This window comes from Polyodon spathula, chromosome 31, assembly GCF_017654505.1.
Source record: "Polyodon spathula isolate WHYD16114869_AA chromosome 31, ASM1765450v1, whole genome shotgun sequence".
NCBI classification, from domain to species: domain Eukaryota; kingdom Metazoa; phylum Chordata; class Actinopteri; order Acipenseriformes; family Polyodontidae; genus Polyodon; species Polyodon spathula.
The window spans coordinates 5,833,787-5,856,824 of NC_054564.1; positions in this window are offsets into that span (position 1 = coordinate 5,833,787).

Consider the following 23,038-nt stretch of genomic DNA (forward strand, 5'->3'; position numbering starts at 1 on the left):
CGCTGGTCCATGACCGAGAACCAGTCGGAGAGAAAGAAATGGAGTTTCAGAGCGAGACAGTGAGGGAGGGGAACCCTTGGGCAGACCCCTGAATAGTATAGCTGAGCAGGCTAGTTAGCCGGCAGTGTAGGACGGTGATCCGGGTCGCACGGGCAGCGGCGACTGGGATATCGCTGCAAAGTGCAGCACCTTTTCTTTGTAGTTTTGTTACTGTTTTATTTTCCCTTTTTCTTTTCAACTTCTATTCTTGAATTATTGTTTGAAGCACCTGTGAGTGCGCTTGCACCCTGAACTGTTTTACCATTCTTTGGTATTCCCGTGGTTCTGTTTACCATAATTGGTAAGCAGACCACGGACCAACAGCGCCCTCTGCGGGCCACAAGAAATCATTGCGTAAAAATAAAACTGGGCACCTGTGCGGTGTTTTCAAGTTCACCTGTCTGTCTCCTGAGTCAGTGAATTACCCACCACCCTTCCACAGTTATATATATATATATATATATATATATATATATATATATATATATATATATATAGCAATATAGCTGTCAAATATGTATTAGCTACATTTTAGATTTTTCAAAGCCAAAGGTGGCTGAATGACTGAACTAGCTGAATGAATGCATTTTGTTTAAAATAAATTTAAATACATAAATTACTAATAACGTTTTCTTGGACGTTTAAATCTGTGTTTCTGCTACAGCTCTGATTTCAATGGTAAGTTCAGTTTGTATAGTACTGTAGAGAACTGTACTCCCAAAATATTACAGTGCTGAGAGCAGGCACGTCAGCCTGAGCTACAGGCTCACTGGATTGAGTAGGGGAACCCGGTAGGGTGTGAGTTGCCATCATCTTAATAACCAGGAAGGTCTGGTAAAGCTAAGCTGTATAAAACAGGTTGACCAGAGTGGGGTAGAAGAAATTAGACTTAAGAGATTAATATTAAAAATAATAAATCCTGTCTTTATTTTAATGATTAAACACACACACACACACACACACACACACACACACACACACCACACACACACACACACACACACACACACACACACGGGCGACCTCTCCCTGTCGGGGTCACGTGCTGTAGACAGAAACATCCAGCCCAGAGCAAGTGTGTCCCCCACCCAAATCTGCAAAACAAAGTAAGTGAACAGAGAACACCGCAAATAAATAAGAACACACTACGAACAAAACTCTTATTAAAGTGCCACACAGTGAAATAAAACACCGCAAAGAAAATAAAACACACAGTAAAATAAAACAGACAAGGGCCACAATGAATTTGTGCCAAGAGCCCCACCAGAAACCAAGAGCAGTCAAACATGCCTCCCACAGACCAATTAAATAAACCCACCCCACTTTATAAATCAGCCCCTATTTCTAAACAGTCATCCACACACATTAAAACATACAGAACAATTACCGGTTAACAGCAATTACAAATACACCCTTAAATAACAACAGTACAGCCACAGTATCACTTCTCCAATAAATAAAAGTCATTGCTCTATTAATAGCAAACTGTAATCTGAATTAAACTAAAAATAGTTCCATGCCAACAACAGCTGTTTTAGTGTCTGTTCAAACAGAGTACAGTTAATAGAGTTCAATAGGAGAGGGGGAGAGGAGCCCGTATCTTGCCTGGGTGAATCAAATTCAAACTTAAAGTCACGACCGTCTGATAGAGTTCCAGCAGCCTGTATCCAGCTTCTGCATTACAGCACCCTCGCGTCACTGTTGAAGTTCAACACCTTTACTGCAAAACCAGCTGGGCAATTATCCAATTTCATATCAATTAAAATTGCAGTTTTAAATGGGGGGGGGGGGGGGGGGTTTGCTAACAAACAGTATATCCATAAATCTTTACAGTATCATGTACAGCATCGTTTTAAAGCCTATCAAACCATAGCAATGACTAGGTTGTTACAAAAAAATAAGAGGGTACAAATATTTGGAAAGGGAACCAATATTCCTTAATATCGGTTCCTGGGGAAACAAATAATTAGAGGGAACATATATGTTGTATGGTATAGTCATTAAGGTAGAAACCTTTGGTATTTCCTCCCAGAAGTGTCAGTTGAGGAACACAGAAGTGTATAGGCAAGAGCCTGTGTTTGTTAGTGTGTGCTTGGAATCCTAAATAAAGCATGTGTTCATTTCATCGAACCCACAGTATGTAACAATATATTCTCTGACACCGGAACTTAGGGTTCTCCAGACAAGGTCTGATCAAGCTCAAATCAAGCTTAAACACAGTTAAAAGCAGATTACAAGAACAATGACAATTCACTACTGGAGCAATATAATGACTACAAACACCATAACAAGGGAAATGTAAACAGACATGCTGAAAATGTGAAAATGTAAATGTCTGATATGAAGATTTCACCCTTGACTTTAAATTTCAGTAAAACCAAATATAATCACATTGCAAGAAACTCGACATCTTTTACCAGAAGCCTACAAGCCAAATGCAATCACACTGAACAGTGTCCTTTTTGCTTGACAGTGATCACTGAAGTGATCTTTATTCTTTCGCTTGGTTTGTATAAACCATTGTCTCTGTTTCAAGTTGGGGGGGGGGGGGGGGCAAGACTCAGTGGACAGCGGAATAGCCTTGTCAAAAAATTCTCTATGCTTATGTCTCAGATAAAAAAAAAAAAAAAAAAAAAAAAAAAACAATTGATTTTGGTGCAGAACTCCAAATGACATCCCATGGGGACAAACAACTTTATTTAAGGTTAACTTCTAGGAATTGGGGCATGTCTGAGATGGTGTTTGAAAGCAATTCTATGTAACCCTCTGTGACAGATATACAATGAGTTCTGGTGATAAATCTCCCTCCCGACCTGTGAGGGTGCTAAAGAATGGGAGGAGAAGTATCTGGAAGAGCTGGCCTGACAGTTCGTTTCCGTGACCGGGAAGTCGGTCAGCTTGGAAAGAAGTGAGACTCTGTTGTAAGACCGTATTGACCTGAAAGGTAAACGAGGGGCAGCTGCAAGCAATAAAGCATCTATAACCGTTTACCTAGATGTCATGAGGGAGTACATATAGGGGCCAGGGTAACGCTGATCTTTTCCTTCGTTTGGGTTAAACGGTGGGAGAGAGAAGGACTGAGAGAGGAGCTCTCAGAGTGTATTTGTCTGTTCTTTGTCTCACAAATAGACAGTTAGGAATAAGCATTATCCGGAGCACCACTGCACTGAGCACCTGCACGTCTGCACTCACCCAGGACTGGTGACCGTGTCGTTGTTTTGTTCAGGACTGTGCCCTGTTTTTCGTTATCCCCGTGCTTTACACATTGTTGTGTATTGCTGGGGATTTATTATTTGACGGTCACTGGAAAAGAGAACAACACGTATTCACCGAATCACAGTTGTCTGCTTATCACTCCTGCAACGCATCACCGCTACACCTGTTCCCCTTACCAGCCACTTTGCCACACCCTCATATAGAAGTGGGAGAGGATACACCAAGCTTATCAAGTATAATATTTTGAGTATGTTCTTTATTCTGTACCCTAAAAAAAACACTGTTTGACAACCTACATGCTGTATGGTTCCCACTCCATACTTCAGATGTTATTATTATTATTATTATTATTATTATTATTATTATTATTATTATTTTTTTTTTTTTTTTTTTTTTTATTATTATTATAGGCAGCAGGGCATTCAACTGTTGCCATTTAAAAAAGGGAAAATTAATAAATCCTGTGTTTGATAATGTCTGGTGCTCCATTTGTGAATGTACGGTTTCATAACACTTTACTGTTTGCACACTATATTTTACAATAGTTGGGATTTTTAAAACAAATTATTGATGTTTTAAATGTCAATTATACCCTAATGGATTACAACTGCAACTGCACTTCCGCCCATCTGAAATGGCATGCTTCCCAATTACTTCACATTCACATGATGTGCGATTAGTCAGCTACCTTTATCTGAGGTCCACTTTTCTATTCACTAGTCCACTATTTGGTGCTGCTTCTAAAAGGCAGTAGTATTTGTAGTGGTAGTTAAAGTTTATATCTCAGTAGACTACATAGTGTTGGAACATTGAAGACATTGGGAAACAGAACTTGTCGAAAAACATCTTCACCGACTTTACCGCAGGAGAACTGGCAGAATCATCCAATTCTGTCAGACTTTGATTTATGAAGAGGAAGAAAAAATGCATTCAACAACAAAAAAATGCTGCTACAACAAAGTAAAAACTTTTAGCAATTTAAACACTTGCGACAAATGTTTCTGTGAGAAAGAGAGCATACTTCCTTCTGCTTTACCATCCTTGGCAATGCAGTACACTTTTAAAGCTGACCAAGCATTTAGGTAAATGTTTCCTGTGATGGACTGCTATGGATTGGGTTCTGTTGGTTTGTATGAAGGATCATGCAATGCAAATGTATTCTAGAACTTGTAAAGATTTATACCCCTTTATATGGTAGAGAAGTGAGGACTCATCGTGGCTCTGTCCTTGTGGCTATGTAAATTTGCACCCAGCAAAAGGAGCCTGCTTATCTGAAGAATCAGGATAACAAACTGGTGCTTTTATGTTTCAAAGAACCATTTTGATCTTGGATGACTCTTGTTTACAAATTGTTGCTTCTACTTAAAAAGCTGATTTTAATCACAGGTTCGAACCACAATCAAGTCAACTAAAATTGGTTCACAGGGGGCCGGCTGGCGCACCTCCAAGAAAGGAGGAGGGGGGCTAGCTCTGTTATTGGTGAGAGTGGAAGATTGCCATTACCTGGGGGGGTGTAACTTGGTTTGTATATTAATGTTTGTAAACTGTAGTTTGCTGCTCGGAATTGTTCTGAAATCCTATTCCTTTTCTGAGTCCTGTTAGTTCTGACCTGCCACTTTCTTTCTTCAAGATCGTACCTGCAGCTTCTGCATGTGATTGCATTCAGTACTGTCTTTTGGATTTGCCTTGTTCAGGAATTAAACTCTTTTGATTGAAGATAACCTGAAGAAGACTGACTGACTTATATTTATGAAGTAAACAAACCTTACAAACTCCAACTGGGCAATCCCACTGCTGATATTTATGACATATTAAAAGTTACATTTCTTATGCAATATGTGTTGCTCTTTTTCATTTGCCATAAACTGCCTCTGGGCTCTCGTGTCCTCCCAATACCAGTTTCAAAATGCTCCAAATATAATTGTAATGGTTTTTCAGTTGATTATCTTTCCCCCCATACAGTTGCTTCCTCTAACTTCAATGTGTTGAGGGACTTTCCTACAGTATTTTATTTATTTCACAAAGTCATGTGGGGGCAGTGATTTACTAGCCATGCAGTATTTCTGTAGCAGTGCTGAATTGAACTGAAAGACAGGGAGCAGCTGCAGTAGGAGTGCAGCTTATTGTTGGAGCCATGGAACTCAGAGATGCAATTCTTGATTGAATAATTGATTACCGATCGCCGTGGCTTTTATTTGCAAGCCTTAATTAACCACTCACTGATCAATTAGTCAATCGATCACCCTGATGCCCTATTTGCAGCCTCACATAGCTAGCTGCCCAGTAACATGCACTTTCCTTGTGTGTTACTAGACTAAATCGGTCCTGTTTGTATTTGTTTTGTAATGAGAAATGTCTGAATCCAATGAAAACACTTAACAAAATAAGTACTAGTTAAATTCGTATCTCAATGCACATCTTTTAATGCTATGTACTGTATATTAACCCTTTCAGTGTCATTGTCCTCATTTGAGAATAGGCTACTTTGTATTTTTTTGAGCATTTCTTACTGGCATCTTTTTTAACCTGTTAGTTAAATTTTCTTTTAAACTATATTATTATGATAACTTAATCTAATTTTGTTAAGTCTTCTCAGTGTGTTGATTATTACCTGTCGATTGTATGATTAGGAAATTTGTGACAGATTGCATCTCTCCAAAGAACCGCTGTTGCAAACTCAATACAAAAATAAAATAAATAACAAAGTATAAATAAATAAATAAATACATGAAAAATAACCATTTAAGCAACTGCAATCAAGATCCTGGAAATTAAAAAAAAAAAAAAGAACAATAAACTGACGTTTAAATTCATTGTAAATCGCAGATGTTTTAATATATTGTAAATCACATTTTTTTCAACGGAATCCCCACACTCCCATTTCCTACAGGAAATGAATGATCGACGCAAAAAATGACCAAGCAGGTATGTGGTTCTGCGTCGGTTTATATCTCTTTATAATTCTCCAGGTCACCAAAACTGCACAGTAGTCTAGGTGGGTCTAACTAGGAAATTATATAATCGTAGCATAACCTCTCTTAACTTGTATTCCACACTTTTTGCAATATAGCGTAACATTATATTTGCCTTTTTAATTAACTCACCACATTGGTGAGATACAGTAGTCTCCACTTACAGGAACACCTCCTAAGAGAACACTTCAGCTTAGAGAACAACCTTGTGGTTGAATAGAGGTATCAAGCAAGCCTCTGTGAAAAAGACATTATAGAGCAGCTATGCATTCCGGAACCAAACCCGAAAACGCACAGCACAGCCCTACACATGAGCCTAAATCTTGTTTTAAAATCTATGGTACCTTTTCTTTACAGCACGCCGCTAATGCCTTGAGACTCTTGAGCATAAGAAATTACACGGATTTCTGAGAACACTGATATACTTCCTAATAATAGTTTAAGCAAAAACGACAATAACAAAATATACATTTGTGGCAGGGCTGAGGCGGAGGAGAAATGTGTACCGTTTGTAAATAACAATGTGTTTAATTTGTTTAATTGGATAGCAGGGCTGGGAGGTTAGAACTCCTTGCTGGCCTAATTAAAATGAATGTGCAGCAGGTAACCAGGAGTGAATTTAACAATTGACAGTTAGTTAATCTTGGCACCTGTCTTTAAAAAGAGCCTGAGAAATCAGTTTCTTTTTTTGCTTGTTTGCTTGGTCTGTGCTTTGCAAGCCTGGAGGTGAAGGAGGCGAACCTTCACAACTGAGTATGTAACCAGGGAGAGCTAAGGACCACTGCAGGTGTAACCGGGATGCTTCAGACCATAGATAGGGATTACTTTAGGGATTTATGTAGGGAGAAGTTTATGTAGGAAGAAGGTTCATAAAGCCCGACCTTCCTTTTAGTGGGAATAGCTCTTGACCCGAGCTTGGCCACCTTTTTTGTTGTTTTCATTCAGTGTTTTGTTTTGCATTTTTGTAGTCATCTGCTCATGTATATATTGCCATTCTGACACTTGGGCTACCATTACTGATACCCTAGTGGCGGCCACCAACCACTGCAACTGTCTGCAATACTTTTTTTAATAAAACCTGGACGCCTGAGCGGTGTTACAAATACAAACCCTCTGTCTCTAGCGTTAGCTCAGCAGATACCCACGCTGTAACTGTACACCCCTGTTACAACATGACACGCATAATGGGTTAAGGGAATTATTTTATGTTCTATTAAGTTAAATTGGTGTCTCTCAACGAGCAGTCCGTGGGATTTCATTGAAAAATTAAGACGCAGGGTATATGTTGTAACATTTTTCCTTTTAGTTGACAGGAAGACACACCTGCAAATGTTACAAAATCAGTAAGAAACCATTGCTTGTACTTAACTTTTTTTGGATGTTTATTTTGATGTGTTTCAAAATGTTTTTTGAACTTTGCACCAGGATAAAACCACCTATATCATTTACATTGTAGTGGTCCTTGTTTTGCAAGTGGCCTGCCAGGTTTTAGGACGACACTGACCCTGGTTTCAAAAAGAGTTGAGAAACACTGGCTTAGATAATGTGTTATTGATCTCGTGACTTAAAAGTTCTTAATGATTACCAGACAAATAAATGTGGTGCTCTTTAAAGCGAACAGATTTCTCAGTCCAGGTTCTGATCAGGCAATCGCAAGCCGTGTCAATGCATATCAATACTGCCCTGAAAAGATCCCAAGTTAAAACAACAAGCAAGCAGTTTAGCAATAAAATTACTTGCTGTGCACACTAAATACCCCTGTTGGTGAGATGTGAGGTTCTTGGCTGTCAATGTTATTTCACTGCTGAAAAACAAACATATTTGTCATCCTTTTTTGTTTACCAAGAGAGAGAACGCTGGAAGCAAAATAAAACCGGGGACAGATTAATCACAGCTAGCTTTTTCAAACTTTTCAGACACTAATAAATTAGAAAAGATACTTGGATTTATTGGAAATTACTCCAACAGGTTTCTCTACAATTCATAATTGTTGCTTTTTAGGAACGGTTCTGCAAAGAAGAATCAAACACATCCTACCCATTTGATTAGGACCCATCTTCCTCAGTGGATTCTCATGTTCTCCTTATACCTGGGTACCCTTGACAGCCACACAAGTGTTTACTAAAGCATCGTTGCTGACAAAGTCAACTTGTACCTTGATGGAGATGGTTACTTACAAGATGATAATGCACACTTCCACCATGCCAGAACTCTTAGAATGCTTTGAGGAAGCATGACTTCAGGCAACTTCTATGGCTGCTACAAACTATTAAAAAGCAGGCACCACAAATACCAGAAGGTAAACTCTGTAAATGCTCTGTACTTCCTCGCTGTGTCTTATGTACAGGAACAGAATATGAGGAGGGGGTAATGGAATGATCATTAGGTGACAGAGACAGTAAATAAAGAGAATGTCCTCAAAGTCAAGTTTGCTAACTCTTCAACACAGATTTAAATTTTAGTCTAAATGGCAGACACGATTGATTAGAGTTGCTTTTGACCATGTGTGACCCAACCGTCAATGCTGTATTTGACCCTGCAGCCTGGTAATCCAAAGAACAGAATTGCTTTTATAATGAGTCATAATAATTAGAAGCCCCTTCATCCCCTAGCCCCAGTCATCCAAGTCACATTTCATTTAGCTGTGTCTCCATATCTTAATTTACCTGCCTGATTCGATCTCTCCATCCTGATTTCCATGGCTTTGTGTCATTAGGGTCTTTGGGGTTCAGAGTCTGCAAAGACTGTTTATTCTGTCTTGTGATTTTAATAACAGCATTTTCATTAGATTTGTTTTTTTTCTAATAAAACCAACATTTGAGTTAAGGATGTATCGCAGCATTATTAGCATGCTTGGTTTTGATGCTCAACCTTTTTGATAACAAAGATAACAGGGAGGCAGTTTGAATGCCAACTCTCCCAGAGAGGCTGAAAATTAAGTGGAGGCTGGCCAGTGTAGAAGGGTGGTAGGAAACTTGATTGTTTATTATTTATTGTATGACAGTGTAGCTGTGTTTTTAGTTTTGTTACTGTTTTGCAGCGTGGATGGGAAGCCCCATCCACATTATAAAACCCGTGCAGAAGGTGGCCATCTCCCAAATTAATTAAGTGATCAATTTGTTGCTAATCGGGAGATGGTCACCTGCATAAATACCTGCAGCTCTCTGCACTCCGGGTGGGTGTTCAGAGGAGGAGAAGAAGAAGAAAGAGAGGTTTTGTTTTACTTGTTTTGGCAGCTAAACATCAAAGCCCCCATCCACACTTATACACAAAACCCGTTGGCACGGAGGTGGGCCTATTCTCCAAATTAATTAAAGTGGGATTTCAATTTGGTGCTAACTCGGCGAGATGGTCACCCCTGCCCTAGAAATAAAAATTGACCTGCGTCCTCTGCACCTCCGGGTGGGGTGGCAGAGGGGAGGGGAGGGGGGAAAAAAGAAGAAGAAAGAAAGAAGGACGGAAGAAAGAAGGGGGAAGCGGAAAAGGGGGAAAAAGGGAAAGAAGAAAGAAAGAAAGAGAAGGGAAAAGGAAGAAAGCGACGGAAAGGGGAGGGGAAAAAGAAAGGAAGACAAGGAAGAAGAAGAGAGAGAGAAAATAAAAAATAAATAGAGGGAATCGTGGACAGGCAGTGTTGCCCAAGGCATGACCCTTAAGGCAGAAAAAAAAAAGAAAAAAAAAAAAAAAGAGAGAAGAAAGAAAAAGAGAAGAAGAAGAAATTTGTTTGAGAACAAAACACCCGTTTTTATTTGCCTCTGTGAAACAAAAAAACAAGATTAAAGAAAACAGAGAAAGAAGAAGAAAAGTCAGAGAAAGAGAACGAGAGAAAAGGAAAGAAGAAAGAAGAAAAAGAAAGAGAAAGAAGAAGAGGGGACACTGTATGAAAAAGAGATCTTTCTGGACAAAGAAGAAGAAAAAAAACGAAAGAAAAAACGAGAAGAAAGAAAACGATAGAAAAAAGAAGCCTAAGAAAGGGGGGAATGGTTTTCGAACGATCTCATAGCCAAGAAAAAACTGAAGAGAGAAAGAGCAAAGAAACTATTGAAAATAAAGAGAAATAGAGAAGAAATACGTGGAAAAGAGAAGAGGTCCTAAAAGAGAAGAGGTCTCTTAAAGAGAAAATAATATTATCATTTGTAAAAGGGGGGGGAGAACCTAAGAGAAGAAGTTTTGAAAAGACAAAACTGGGAAAAAAATTATGAAAACTTTCACAAAGAAATCAAAACAAGAGACGAAAATAAAAACAAAAAATACAAAGAAGGGGTGGGGGTAATGTAGACTGGAAAGAAAGTTAACAAGCCAGTGGTTTTGGGACTGAGGTGACAGACCAAAAGATAAAGAAGAAGAATTTACCCGAGAAAAAACGAAGAATCTACAGTCGAAGAAAGAAAGAGCAATCAGAAAGAAGAAGAAGAAGAAGAAGAAGAAGAAGAAGAAGAAATAAAAATAAATAAGGATCAGTGAAGGCAGTTGCCCAGCCTGACCTTAGAAGAAAGAAAAGAGAAAAAAAGAAGAAGAGAAGAAAAAGAAGAGAGAAAAGGAGAAAAAACAGAAGAAAGAAGAGCAGAACAGAAGAATAAAAGAGAGAAGGAGAGAACGAAAAAAGAGAGAAGTAAACGAGAAGAAGAAAGAAGAAGAAAAAAGCGAGAAGACGAAAGAAAGAAGGAAAGAAGAAGAGAAGAAAGAGAGAAAGAGAAAAGAAGAAAGAAGAGAGAAGAAAAGAAGAAGACCAAATAGGAAGATAAGAAAGAGAACAGAAAAGAGAAAGAGAGCAAAACGAAGCCCCCAAACCCCAGAACCAGCGAAAAAGAGAAAGCCCCAAGACACCACCCCCAGAGACGACCCCAGCCACAAAGAGAGAATAAAAGAAGCAGAGTAAATATAGAGAAAGAAGAAGAGAAATTAAGAAGAAAGAAGTCGAAGAGAACAAAAAAGGAAAAGGAAAAGAAAGAAGAGATAAAGAGAAAAAGAAAGAGAGAAAAGAGAAGAAAAAGCAAGGGGGGGGAAAAAAGAAAGAACGAGAGAGAAGAGAAGAGAAAAGAAAAAGAGAAAAAGAAAAAAAGAGCAAAAAAGGAAGAGAAAAGAAGAAGAAAGAAGGAGAGAGGAGAGAGAGAGGAAAAGAAAAAAAAGAGAAGAGAGAGAGAAGAATGAAGAAGAGAGAAAGAGAAAAAGAAAAAGAGAAAGAAAAAGAGAAAGAAGAAAAAAGAAAAGAAAAAGAAGAAAAGACGAGAAAAGAAGAGAAAGAGTAAAGAGTCTAAAAAGAAGCAGAAAAGACAAACAGAAGTTTAGAGACAGAGATCCCCCCCCCCACCCACAAGCGAGAATGAAGAAGAAGTAAGAAAAAAGAAGAAGAGAAAAGAGAGAAAAGAACAAAGAACGCAAGAGAAGAAAGAGAAGAGAAAAGACGAAGAGAAAAGAGAAGAAGAATGAAAGAGAAAAAAAAGATAGAGAGAAAGAATGAAAGAGAAAGAGGAGAAGAATAGCCCCCCACCACACAAAAGAAAGAGAAAAAAAGAGAAGAATAAAGAGAAAAAGAACGAAGAGAAAAAAGAAGAAGAGAAAAGAACGGAAGAGAGAAAAGAGAGAAAAAAAAAGAAGAAAAAACAGAAAAAAGAGTCTGTTTATATTTTGTGTTTGTGATTTGTTTTATTTCAAACCTTTTATTTTGCTCTGTGAGCAGTGTTTATTTTTGTTTAAACATTTTTATTTATTTGTGTTATTAAATAGACCGCGGACGGCGCTCCTGTAAACTGCAGTTTCCTGACCTGTATGTGTTTCCTTCTTCTGGTCTGATGTCACTGAAACGCCATTTCCTGCCACAGAGAGGTAAAGAGGTTTCAATATTGGTAGCTGCCACTGATTAAGAATGTTCTGCCTGAAACTACGCCTAGATATACGTTCCACTAAAAAATAATCTGAGGGACTCCTCTTCAGATGAGAAGATGAATAAATGTCTCAATATTGAATCATTGACTGGTCTAAAATGCTTTATCTTAATAAATAATATATCATTTTGTATTTATTCATTATTAGGAGAATTTTACACATGGAAATATCTACTTTCTCAAACACATTCGTACATAAAACATATGTGTTTTGTTATACTAATGAATACTGTAAAGCCAGTGTTTTGAATGAGTGGCACTGATTGATTTAGGCATTTATCCTGCCTATTGTTAAGCTCATTCTTCTTTAAATGGTAACGTTGAAGCAACAATATGATTTCTATGGAGACTGGCTGCTGTTGGTATGTATATAATCTTTAATTTTACAAGAGATTGGTCTGTTGCGCGTGCTGGCTCAAGCATGGCTGGTACTTGATCTTGGTCTCCTTATGAATAAATACAGCACAGTAGAATGTCAGAGTCTGTCACTGTAATACAAATGCAGTGCTCAACTGCTAATCCTTTCAATGGCTTATTGGTTGACCTGCTGACTGTGGTGTCATATCTGGTCTGTACTTTAGTTGGCTGGCTCATTGACTTGCTGACTAATTTTTCCATATTTCAAACTGGGTTGTTAGTAGCAATTTGGGTCTGTCTCTAAATGGCCAAAACTGTGTTTGGCTGGACCAGTGAAAAGTCTTAGTCTGTTAACGTCTTTTTACAGTCTTAGGGGGTAAATGTACTAAAATGGGCCAGTCGCAGTGCAAACATACCGCAATTAGCATTTTCGTCGCGACAATTCGAGTAGTATACATTTTGTCATACGTTAATATATGTTAATGAAGAATATGTATATTCATAAAAATATGTTAATGAAGAGAGCTGTAAATATTTAATTAATCTGCGACAAATTAAATGTTTGGAAGTACAACTGGAAATGCAGCGTGGTATAAAATAAAGCTGTTCTTGGCTAGAATATTCAGAAAAAACATAATGATGCTTTGTTGGGCATGTTGTTTTAGTGTAATGTTACACATGGATTTGAGAAGTAACTCTGTCAAATATCAATTTAGATTTAAATAAAAAGGATTTGCAAACAGCTTTTATTTAACTTAAGTGACAGCACACATTCAGCATGGCTTGCCTACTTGATTACTGAAGGTGAGCAGTAGCCTACTGTTTTATTATAATGCGGGGTGGGGGTGGGGTTATATTGGGATATTTTTTCTTTGGGGGGGTTGGGGGGCAGCAGGGTGTCGTGCGCCCAGGGCCCCTGCCTAGGGACCCACACAGACTAAGGTTGGCCATGACAATAGTTTGACCACTGCAAGAATAGCATAGCTTCTCTTTGTGACAGACATATTTTAAAACAGACAGCAGCTCAAGAAATGTGGCTGCCGAGCCCATGCCTTTGCTTAATTTGGTCTTCATTTAAATCACAGAGAGTATGTGGGTATGAAATACCCTTTCTCTTCTCATTCTACAAATCACTTGTTCTTACTGAAGACAATATCTCCTTCTTGCTGCAGTGACAGCTGCCATGGGTAGGAGATGGTGTTTTTCATACTGCCTTTTAAAGGTTTGCTAATTGTGACTGTTTAAAATGTGCTTTCAAAAGTTCTTAACTAATTGATGCAATTGCCGGCAGCTTTAGTACATCTTATTATAAAATTTGACAACCCTCACTGCATCTGTATCCCATTTTTGAAAAAGTATGCAGGAACGGCCATAATTACATATTCATCTAAGGATGAACTACACAGAAAAACTGCTGCCGCGAAGCATTCCCTAAAAAGTCGCTAACAGCATTGTGCTTGCTTAGTACATTTCACCCTGTGCTGTACAGAAATCACACAGCTTTTTGCATTTTTTTAAGCCATGGTGTACTAATTGCCATGCATTCCAGCTCTGTTGATTCTTTCACTCCTGATGAAGGCCGAATAGTGGAAAACGTGGAGCTTTGTCCTTGTTGCATTCAGCTGTTTTTAAGAATTACAGTAAGTACTGAGATGAGTTAAGTAACTCCTTTGATGTTGTAGTGATGAAGAAAGCTGGAAAGTCAGATCTGCGTGAACTGGGTTGTGAATTAACTTGAGTGAACAGACTACTTGTACAGTATGTGTACTGTACGTATTTCCAGACAAAAAAATTATTTTGTGTCTATACATAAACTTACTCAATTGCATGGCAGAACTGAAATATAGTTTAGCTCCTGTTCTTTATCATATACAGCTAAAAGACAATACTCATTCTCTATAAACAGGTCCACTTATTATTTTTTTTTAATACTTTTGAAGCCTTGCAATGGTCCAGGAAATTGTCCAAAATTTGAAAACAAAGTGATGAGGCGCAGCATCTTTTGTATGCTCTCCCCCTCTCCTCTGCTCAGCTCACAGACCTGGCTCAATAATGCTATTGATAGATGCCATGCTATAAAATCTAAAAGCTTTTGTGCTGTGTTTGTTTGTGTTGTCAGAGCTGATTGGAAATCATTGCATTTTAATAACACATGACTTTAATTTGCTGACTGCAATTACAATGTTACGAATGACATTCAAAAATGCATTCAGCCTCACTTTCAAAACTTCAATAAAGCTGTTAGAAAAAAAAAAAAAGATAACCCTGCCAGAATGTCATGTCAATAATAATACACTATTACAGCTAATTATGAAAAAAAAAATCATTATCTTTTAAAAATACATCAGAATTTAGCATCACCGATGTACAGTTGTAAAGAGATATTGACAAAATGTGTGGTTTTAATCTAATACTATTCATTTTCTTGACATGACCTACAAATATTATGCCCGGCATGTCCTATTTAAACTAATTGTGCGGAAAGAACAAGTTATTATAGCATCACATTCCACATTCTGAAATGGCTGGGTAAACTGATTCTGTAGTTTATAGCTGATGTAATTTGATAAGAGATGACATACAGCAGACCAGAAAGCTACATGACAATTTGTCTCTTTTTTCCAGCTTGTAAGATTGTAAAGGATTACAGCGTTTCTGAAAGAGTATTGAAAAGAATATATGAATGTATATAAATCCGTTTATCCCATTGATTTACTTAAAGCCCTTGCCTGTAACGGTAACCAGATGTGTTTATTGAGTAGTTAGAGTATTATATGAGACAACAAATCAACATCACTGGGATGTATGTTGATCTAAACAGTGACAGGTTTAAATACAGCCCGGAAGTATGTACTAATATTACTTATTTGTTCGGAAATACTGTGAATTTGTAGCCTAAACAGCTCTTTTTCGTGAACAACTACCGTAATATCACCGCGTGTTTACAAACAGCCTAAATTACTACTCATTATACAGGAGCGATCAGAAGTAGCATCTCATTATAAATAATCGCAATGCTGAAAGTCAAGATTTAGAACTTCCTTCTGGCAAAGATAAATGAGTGGTATAGTGGACAGAGAGAAGTAGAAGGCAAATATAATATGATTGAACAACGGGGTCTGCAGATGCTACTATGGCACCAGCCAAAAAAGAAAAGAAAAGCAAATTTCCACAAAGACAAAACTGACCTGTTAGTTAATCAAATGGAGAGCTGCTGCAGCATAACCTAAATAAAGTCTTTGGAAAATAAATACATCAGCAGCATAGGTGACGCGTTTAAGAGGCTAGCCACCCCAGAATAAATTGCCCAAACCCACACAAGAAATTGTTCTGGCCAACACAAAAAAATATTTGTGAGAGTAGGTCTAACAACAAATATATTTCTCATTTTCTACTGTGCAACAGCCAGACCGCTAGGGCAGCTGGGATATCAAAATCAACACTGTAGTTCAGATACAAGATTTAGTTGCATTGCAATGCCATTGGAGGAGACAATGCTTGGCTGGTTTAACATCAATTCTTCCTGCCAATCTGAGCCCCCCATACCACTGAAGGAGGCAGCCGACGAAAACTCTGAATCCTTTTCGATCATTCCCTTGCCTGGAACATCCGCTTCACAATTTCTGCATTTATTCAAATTGCTGTTATCTATACAAACAGCTTGATCTGAATCTGATTTTACAGAACTTGTGGCAAAATATTTTCGTAGCATACTGTCTGTTTTCACGCACCACCGTTTTGTGAGAATTTGATAACTGGGACGCTACTGTTAGAACTTCCTTCGACTGTTTGAACAAATGCCACCTTTCTGAACACTGTTTGTGGTGCCAGATTATGAATGTTTCTGAAGTTTTCCCTTTAGATTTTTCCAGTCCTTCACTCCATTTTCAGTGAAAGCAGGGTCTTTTCAACTTCTGAAAAAATGTCTACAACAAAAGCAGAAAACCACATCTGCCTGCTTTACTGTACTCTAAATATGAAAACATCTTTTAATATTCTGATGAAAATGAATGGCTTTGCTTACCAAAGACAGTTTTCAGATACACAGGTAAACAAGGCTATGATGGTCCTGCTGCAGTATCATTGAGGTCCAAAATAACAGATTTTGTTGCATTTCAATGTCATTCAAGGAGACAATGCTTGGCTGGTTTAGTTCATTGTTCCTACTGATCTGAGCCCCATATGGATCCAAGTGAAAAAATTGGCTCGTTTTTCACTAAAAGTATAATAGAACCTACAATGAAGATATTGTGAAGAGGAAAAGTCATGTGACCTACCGGTATATGCTGCCAGCTTTTTAGCCAGGTACATCATTAAACTACATCTGAAACCATCCCAGGTAAAACATTGCCTTTAAACTGTTTGATTGAGTTATTTCAATAGTAGTGATGATTTCCAAGTGTTGTTAAGGTTCATAAATAAAGTAATGTTTAAGTATTTCAAAAAATAATACTTGTATAGACAATGTAGATGTCGCACAAACAGATGACCTATTTATTTGTTGTGTTGAATTGAAATTGTGTGAAATTGTTGACATTGTGTTTTTGCTGTTATTTGCACTGAAGAAAGAAGGGTTTTTATACTTATTTTCCCCCAAGCATTGTTTTCGCTTCATATCTTGCAGGTGCCACCATTGCATTTTGTTATACCCTTTTTAACTCATTTAATAAGGGAAACTGAACAATCCAGATAACTGGCCCCAAGCTGAATTTGCTTATTGTTCTCCACAACACCATGGATTAAAATCTTAGTATTAAATGCTTTTAATTTTGTGCGTCTAGTTATTATTTTATCCCTTGTTTTCAATGTCCAATCACTTTTTCCCCCTGACCACAGCAATTCAGCACATGGCTGGGGAGACTTGAAGGTTCAGTGGGAATCCTCCGATCTCATGACCAAGCCAGCTTCATTTTTCACCCAGGAACTCGAGAGCTGATGACAGCGCAGGTTGCAAGACGGGGGCACTCCAGCCGAGGCAGTGCAGGTCACAGAAAGGGGCACACTGGACTTGCTGGTTCTCGACCAACTGGGGCAACAGGTGACAGTGTTTACATTATCGGCAGGCGAAGTCCTCGAGGAAGGTGTCCAGGCTGCCATCCCCCAGCGCTGGTAAGATGGGGAGGTTCTGTCTTCGGTGTTAGCGAGGCCAATGTTTGGAGATCCTTCAGACAGAGTCATTCCTCAGCCGACTATACCTTATCCTGATGGAAGGCCTCCATGAAGAAAGCCGCCCCAACTCTGCAGGCGGTGCAGATTCGAGCCCCCTTCTGCTTCTAGTCAGCATTGCTGGTCATTCCAGTCTTCCATGACAATGTGTTTATTATTTTTTTTTAAGGGGCGCTATCCCACTTTAACACCAAATGTGAAAGGATGGCTTTACCCTGGGCTTCTGCGAGGGGGTGCCCTTTTAAATCCCTTTCTACCCCCTAAGCCCAAGGGTTGTAAATGTCAGGCAGCAGACCAGGGGCAGAAGCAGCAGTTTAACTATATTGTTTCTTTTATTTAACATAAAATAAAGAAACAAGCATAAGGGCCAAAACAAAAGATTTAAACAAAACACTTCTCAGGCTGGTCATTTGCTTTCAATGACCAATACACAATTTAGCCCCAATACAATACATTGCACAGCATACAACATATAGGTTACTCACCCAAACCCCTCTCCCAAACAAAGGATTTCTGTGTCCTTATATACAGCCATGGCTGGAGCCTAACTAATGATCAATTATTCCATTATTCACTTCCAGCCACATTCTCATGTGGCGTTGGCAAGGAGAGATGAACTTCTCTGCCAACTCAACACAACCTCTGTGCAGGGCCTCTGCCCTGTCACAGTAGGTCTATGGCATTTGAGTTATTACCGGTACTCTCTTTAATTCACTGCAATATATCCATACAAGGTAACAGATTCAACCAGGTCCACAGATCTTTGGCTACACTAAGATACAGCAAAAGCCTCAGGATTTAGCTAATCTAGTCAGAAACTTATTTAAGTTGTGAGCCCGACAGATTTGCCTTTGGCAATTGTACAGAAGTTTCAGTGCTAATCTATTATTCATCGAGACAGGGCCAGGCCTGCTTCCAGCAGCTATACAAGAATCTGTTTTGCTTTAGTCATGCTGTGATAGAGGAGACAATCATGAGGACATTTTTCTTTTCCTTCATATTACTAGTGTAAAGTGTTAAAGTGTTTTAGTATGGGGTTGTGGAGCTACACAAACCCTTCACAAAATGTTTTTGCCCCCCAATGAGAGAAAAGGACCCCAAAAACAAATTGGTTGCAAATGTTTTTATTGAATCCAGTTTAAAAAAAAATAAAAAAATAAAAAGCATAATCTGGGCTATTTTGCATAGCAGTTAAGATGGGCGCTTGTGGTGATCTGGATCTCGCAGATACAGTGTAGTTAATGTGCCTGTAGTTTTAAGCGTGTCGGGCATCACATCAAATATCAGTTTATTGTGTTTGCTATTTACTTATTGACCTGTTGCTGACCTTTAAAGGTCAATAGCAAATGTAATCTTTAGCTTTAGTCATGCGTTTAATCTAAACACTGGTTGGCATTTAAGCAGAAATTGATTTCCAGCATCATTGTAAACATTATTATCCACGCAAAGCCAGCACATCTTAAGAAATCAACAAGATAATTTCTCAGATTGCACAAACAGCAACACTCAAGTAATTTAAGCAGGAATAATAAGTGTCTGATTAATTTGACTTCCACGAGACGGACTGATTGGAAGAGATTGCCAAAGTTTGCAAGGAAATCTGTCTGGTCAAGTTTTAATGTATAGTTTTATATACAGTAGCTACCGTGATAGAAATTAGTGAAAATGTGACTTTCTTGGCCACCATTGCTTATATTAAAGTGTTTTCATATAAGCAGTTACCGGCCTTATTTTAAATGTTTGTTTTAATTCTTATTTTTGAAAAGGAGAAATTTCTGTAATACTTTAGCTCTGTTAGGTGATTATATACAATCTATAAACATGTTATTCATTACGCTGTGAATTGGAGGTAGTACCAATCTGCTGCAGTACAGTTTGTGATACGTTTTATCTGCAAATTTTTACAATAAGGCTGTAGTATATATTACTACTATAGTCATGTATATAACATTCATGTTATTGAACATTCCTACATTACTTAGCTCTATTCATTGATATTTTATATTATTGATATTTGCTTGTTAATGACATCTAGGTCCTACCATTTGTCAAATTTTCACCCATTATCTTGATCCATACTATTCTATACATACTGTTGCTGGTGTCAGTGGTCCTCAAAGTCGTGCCCGCGAAGCGAGGCCATCGTGCCCGCGGCAGCTGTTCTAAATTATGGGACGTGAACACATTTCTGGTGGGTCGTAGCATGGGAAAATAAAGAAAGCTTTAAACACATTTTCCACCAAAAGCGCCACAGCAGTCTGTTTACATTGCTGCTCGCTTATGCTGTGCTTGTACGTACGCGACATTTTTTTTCCAGGATGGCTTTTGCAATACAATCAACCAATTGAATAGCTGCATTGTCTCTGCGATAGCACAATCATAAGTTAGCTAGGTGTGACATAAACTGTGTCTGCTTCAAGTGCAGGTACTAACTGTAAGTTTAACCAATGGGAGAGTCAAATATCTGCCAAGTTTTAGGCAGCTGTCCAATCATAAGCAAGCAGAGGCCGTTCACAGTATTCGGCATCGAATGAGAACAATAATACATTTCATTATGTGAATTTAATTTTCTATTTTTTATTTCACCAGACAATGGAAACACCATAGTCGGTTTAGTTACAAATTTACTTTCTCTGAATAATTGTACTGGAGATGAGTGATCTTTAAAACAGAGTAGTGTTACAAATTTGTCAAATTGAAACAAAGTGAGACGCTGTCTACTTATCTGTGTAAACATGCTATTTAAAAAAAATCTTTGCATTATTTTATGTAAAATATTTAAAGAATAAGAGCAGCGCGCTCAATTACTACCTGAGACTTGGCTTATTAGACTGCCTTCTCACGGAATATATATATATATATTATATAATATGTCGCGAGAAGGCAGTGTGTAAGATAAGATCCTATGCAATAGTCAGCGTGCCCGCAAACAGCCAAGTAAGATCAATTTATGCCCATGCCAAAATTACTTTGAGGACCGCTGATATATGTCATGGTCAGCAATGTTTTTACCGTACTGATAGCACTCATTTTGAAATCACAGTTGTGTTCCTGACACACGCTGTATTTTACTGCCAACATGTAAGTTACAACAAGCCATTAGGAGAGGGGTACAGAAAGAGGAAGAACATTCCAAACTCAGTTACTCTGCTCAATGTTCACTGTTCAACACCTCATCTCCAATCAGGGAAAGCCCGCTGCTATTTTTTGATCAATTCTTTAAACCTACCATAAACCATGTTGTGATCTTAATTTACAGAGCCAGCGATGGATTGCACTGTTTTTGATCTCAGCCTGGTCTCAGTGGTAAAGGGCTTGCAGGTTTTGATCTCTCCCATACAACTCATCATTTCATTATCGATCAGAAGTCCTGTGCATTATGTAATTAATATAAGCTCACATCAAACATGAGCACAGACCTGGTTTTACAATGCCCCCCATTGGTGATGCAAGTACTGTACACAGAAGTCTTGTTAAATGACAATCCTAATTCAGTAAAATATATTGGTATTGAAACGGTTATAAAAATGCTTTTTTTTCTCTTTGGGAACAGGGAATTTGGGATACTGGAGGAGTTATGCTGTCTGTATTCTCACTTTCTGGAGTGATCTGTGTTTCCTAATGATTGTCTGCTCTTTATCCCAGCTCGCTCCCTAAATAAAACTGGTCATTATGCTAAACATGAACCCACACTGTCATTTTTACTTATATAAAGTCGTTTGGGTAGCTAATGTAGAATTTTGGTTCCAGAATTGAAAAAAAAACAATCCTTTTTTTGGTGTGACAAACAGACTCATCAAAAGTTTGTGTAGTTAGTCATGTTATCAGGGAAATGCCTGATAAAGCATATGCAAGCATTGCAAAGCTCAGTGAGGTATGGTAAAGCGAACTGAAAAAAAAAACATGGTAAATGCATTGTACAACCATGCGAAAAGTGTGGGAAAACTGCAAAATGAGTGTTCAGATTTACTGTGGCAAACTTTCGTGAGGGCCATACTGATCATAACTGTTTACAGTAAGTGTGGGTGATTAATTTGAAGAATGCTCATGAAAATAAGAATGGATTGACAACATTAAGTAGTCACTGAGGATCAATGTAAGCTTGGAGAAACACATCAGTTTTGTGCCCATCAGGAAGGTGATAAGGACGATGGTAATTTAGGTGATCATGAAGTGATTGTGGAGGAGGGGGGGGGGGGGGGGGGGGGGGGGGGGGGGGGGGGGGGACAGCCTCTTTTTATCCACAGATTACTTACTTATGTCAAGGCAAGCAGAAGTGCTGAATTGCACAACCGCTAAACGTGGAGACCCCTCTAATCTTGGGATGGGTAATTCAGTCATTATACTCCATTGACGCTTTTATGCATTAGGACACTACATTGATTATGACAAATTGAGAAGGGACATCAGTAGTAACTGTATGTATTGATTGGCAATTGAAACGAATTCAGTTCCCCCCCAGTGTTCTTTAATATATATTAAAAAAATGGTTTGTGTACTTGATGTACAGGTATGGCCAAAGGTTTTGCATCGCCCTAGAGAATTAATACATTTTCGCTGCATAACGTTTTGTATCATTTTGTAAGTCTTTGTTTACATTATATTAAATGAAAGATCTAAATTATGTTCATATTGTTTTTTTTATTTTTTATTATTATGTCTCAACCCTAAAATTCTAGTTGATGCAAAACATTTGACTATAACTGTAGAATAGCTTTAATTAGTAATTTAATAAGTGTATAGCATGTTGCACCTAACCTAAGACTAAGGAAGTGTTGTGATCATGCCAACATAGTCTCAGTCTCAGTCAATACACACCTATATCAGTCCATCCATAACATTTGGTACATCAGTGCCCCTGGATTAGAACCAAGAACACAAGTGACAAAAGAATAAGGTTATATATATATATATATATATATATATATATATATATATATATATATATATATATATATATATATATATATATATATGTGCACACAAAGCTGCAGCATTACAGCAGGTGTTGCTATCTCTTGTTGAAACTCCGGCTTAGGAATACCACACAATTTCTGCAAATATGCACTATGACTGTTGTGCATTTGTACAGAATTATTGGGTATTCTATTAACCCTTTGCAATCCTATGTCGGACCAGGTCCCACATTATAATTTTCCCTTTCCAGTCCGATCAAAAAAAAAAAAGGTTCATCAAAAACACTCTATTTGTTTTTTTCTCCGGAAAAAGCTGAGAGAACAATGGCTGAGTGAGACCGATAGGAGCCGAATGAAGCCAAAAAAAAGGGGGACATATCTGAGCAATACAGGTCACCCCTGTACCACAGAAATAACACAGACACATACAGTACTGTGAAAAAGTATTTGCCTCCTGTCTGATTTTCTGCATTTTTGCATATTTTTGACA